This window comes from Vigna unguiculata, chromosome 5, assembly GCF_037176805.1.
Source record: "Vigna unguiculata cultivar grain cowpea cultivar isolate G323 ecotype 2 chromosome 5, ASM3717680v1, whole genome shotgun sequence".
NCBI lineage: Eukaryota > Viridiplantae > Streptophyta > Magnoliopsida > Fabales > Fabaceae > Vigna > Vigna unguiculata.
The window spans coordinates 21,540,007-21,543,746 of record NC_140796.1 but is presented as its reverse complement, the minus strand read 5'-3'; the positions used below and the strand labels follow the sequence as shown (position 1 = coordinate 21,543,746).

General features: G+C 33.7%; 1 pseudogene; it reads right to left on the bottom strand.

The window, feature by feature from the left end:
* Positions 1-901: 901 nt before the first annotated feature.
* Positions 902-2,621, bottom strand: LOC114185855 (hydroquinone glucosyltransferase pseudogene; annotated as a pseudogene).
* Positions 2,622-3,740: the final 1,119 nt, after the last annotated feature.

Sequence of the window (3,740 nt, the reverse complement as noted above, 5' to 3'; positions counted from 1 at the left end):
TTCTTATGGAAGAGTTTGAAGCTACATGGCCAAACTGCTAATGTCCAAGAATAAATAATTGTTGTATAACGTGTTTGACAAGGCATCGCGGTGAGGGATTCGATGTCCTTTGTTCCAAAGCTCGCATGTTTTCAAACTAAGCTTAGGTAAGCCAATTTTTCTTTGTTCATTCCCTTGGATTTTTAACTCAATTTGAATTTGTCTACTGATATATTTTCTACTTTCCAGTTTCGTGTTTGGGGAAAAACATTTTAAACAAGTTGTTATCCACTCTCTCTCTTTTTTTTTTTTTAATCTGTAATTATTTCCAATAAAAATAATAATCTATGTATTAGTTTGTATTGCTCGTGTATTAAAAAAATTCAACAAAGAATTTAAACTTTACATTGAATACATGTAAGAAAATTGAAACTAAAAAATATTAAAACAAAAAAGATGTCATCAATATTATGGATTAAAAATGATATAGATTATCCTCTCAAAGAATCTAACTTTTTGTGTGACGCATCATTGATGATTTTGGTGTTTTATCATTTAGTTATATTATTTTTTCTTCTTTATTTCCTAACACAGTTTTCGTCAGTATTTATGTAACCTTAAATAAATCAGATCATCGGAATCATAAAGAAAATGTTTAAATATATATGTTCTTGCATTCTAACCTTCAAATATATTAATTAGAATCTCATCAATATATTTTTCTGTATATCTTTTACTTTTTGTTTACATAAAATTTCATTTTTATATGTACGTATAGAGACCAATAGATTATCTTTCGGCATATGCCTTATTGTTAACCAGTGACCAAGTTCTCCATCAATATTTTCATAATTATGAGATTGTATACAAACTAAGAAAATGGTTTAGACATATAAATTAGAAACAACAAAGGATATGAGCATTTGTTTGAAAGGTATGCAGTATTTTTCTTATCAGCAATATCTTTTTCTTATAGCACTCAGCAAATAACTGTGTGCACTTGAATTAGTGAAATATCCTAGTCGAAAACTTAGATGAGTAGAAAAGGAAAACAGAAGCACAACAACTAAAATTGAAAATGATATGCTAAAAGTCTCTGAAACTCGCAACCACTTCTGACAGAGTCTTTGTAGATGATCCATCTTCTTTTATCGCATTAGCAGCAGCAATCTTCAGAAGTTCCATTCTTGTTCGAATTTCCTTGCCTTCTTCGAACAAGCCCCTCACAACCTTAGAAATTTCTTCTCTTTCTCTCAATCCACTGTGGTTAACTTTTGGTCTGAGAGCCACCTTCAGATCATCCGTTAGGATTGCTGCATTCAAACTCTGCTCAGCAAAGAGAGGCCATGCTATGACTGGCACACCTTGCACAACACTTTCAAGCACCGAGTTCCAACCACAGTGAGATAGGAACCCCCCAGTTGCACTGTGACCCAGCACTTGAATCTGAGGGGCCCAATAAGGAACAACCAACCCTTGCTGCTTGGTTCTCTCCAAGAAACCCTGTGGCAGAAACTGCAGAGGGTCCTTAGCTTCAGCACCAAAGTATGCAGAACTCACCTCAGAGCTAGGGGCTCTCACAACCCAAAGAAACTTTTGGCCACTCAGTTCCAACCCAAACGCTAATTCATTCAGTTGGTCCTGAGAAAGTGTGCCACCACTTCCAAACGAAACAAACAAAACAGATTTGGGTTCTTGCTTATCCAACCACCTTAAACACTCCACTCCATTTTCATGATCAATCGACCCCTTCTGAATGATGGGTCCAACAGGGTAAATCCCGGGCTTCCCTTTCACGTGTTCATGCAAAGCTCTTATGGCCCCTGATTCCAGTTCAGGGAAGGTATTCATAAAGATACCATCGGGAACATGAAACCTTTTGGAGCGTTCCAGAAACCCCTTGTAACCTATGCTAGAGAGATTCTGAAAAGGAAGAGGGAAATCTTTTCTGAGAACAGGTACACAACCAGGAATCTTTATAGGCTCTTGTGGGTCCCTAGACTCAGAAGAAAATATCTCATCTAGCTTCGATGAGTAGAAGTACAAGGAAAGCAACATGGCAGATTGAGGGAGGTAAATGTAAGACAAGAGGTTAAGTTCCTTGGCAAAGTCCAATGCCCCATTTGCAAAAACATCCACAACCAAAGCTACAACCTTTGCTCTTGAACATAGGGACTGCAATTCTTGCCTTATGAAGGGTAGAGAGAGATTCACAGAGAGTTCGATTTGAAGAGCAAGGACAGAGGGATCTGTCTTTTGTTCAAGGTCGATGGGGGGAAGAAAAATGGAAGTGATGGTTGGTGGAAGATTTTGAAGGTAGGCTTTGGAGGAAGAGGGGGGTGACCCAACTGAGGGAATGAAGCATGTGATGTGAAAATGTGGGAGGAGATGGAGGAGGCGTTTGGAGAACTCAAGAATTGGGACCAGATGGGTGAAGCCAGGACTAGGAACCACTACTATGTGAGGTTTCTCCATGGATTCGGAACTAAGATTGTTGTAACAATGGCTTTTGTTGTTGGAGAGTGATAACAGTATTTATGTTTGTAGCATTTGAAGTCTTACACGAAGGTTGTTGGGGATTTGTGCGCAGACATCGAAGACTGAGAAACAAGGGTACAAGGGTCGTTTCTGTTCCACTGATACCTATGGTCATTTTCACAGTCAAAGCTTCATACTTTGTTTGATCTATCTCAAAGTCTTGCTAGCTTTCAGTGCCAAATCACAATCATGTCTCTTTTCTATAACTAGGAAACAAACTCACCTACCTACTTGCAGTCTCAAACTACAATTTTTCTAACTCTTGACAACGACAAACATATTTTATACTACCTACCCAATTTTCAAGAATCACTAAATTTAAAAACTTTTTTATAGTAGTTGTGTACATTTTTCTATTGTAAAATTATTTTAATTTAAAAAATAATTAAATTTTAATAAATAACTACTTAAAGAATAATAAGATAACTATTTTCATTTTTTAATTTAACATTTTTTTAAAATTTAAATAAATATTCTGTTAAAAAATAACAGTGATCAATATATAAATAAGAAAAATAGAAATCGATTATTAATGTTATAGATTATAATAACTTCATTTCATTAAATATAGCAAAACTTCATTGAATACAGTATTTTTATCTACTATAAATGCACAAATATTGGTTTAATTTAATTAGAAATGAATTAGGAATGAAATAGTTATTATTTAATTAAATACGGAAAAAAAATTAATCAGCTTTCTCTTAAAAGTGTAAGACGACAATTATTTTAAGATAAGAAGAATATTTCTCCAACATGACTACAGTAATGAATAGATATTGCTTCAAATTACAATTAATATGGTTTAATCAGATGATTTTTTTTTATTTCTTTTTTTCGATCTTTATGGAATATACATGGTAACAAGTAATGAATATATGTAGAAGAAATATATATTTTCATTTTTTACATAATAAAATTGTGAAAAAAAAAATCATTTCATTCTAATATATAGAAAGTTAAAATCGCATAAAATTTGATGTGATTCAAGAACATAGTGTTGTCACAATTTTTTTGTTACTTCTTATTTAGTTCTTGTTTATTGGAATTGTATATTCTACAATATTTGTTCGGGGGTTGAGGTGGTCAAATAATCAAGTCAAGTAAAACACTCTAGCTTTGAGTCCCTATAGTTTTCTCATGAACCTTCGTAAATTTGAAATTTTCTACTTTATCCTTATTTTATTAAATGGCAATGGAGTTGCGTGTAGAGATACATTTTG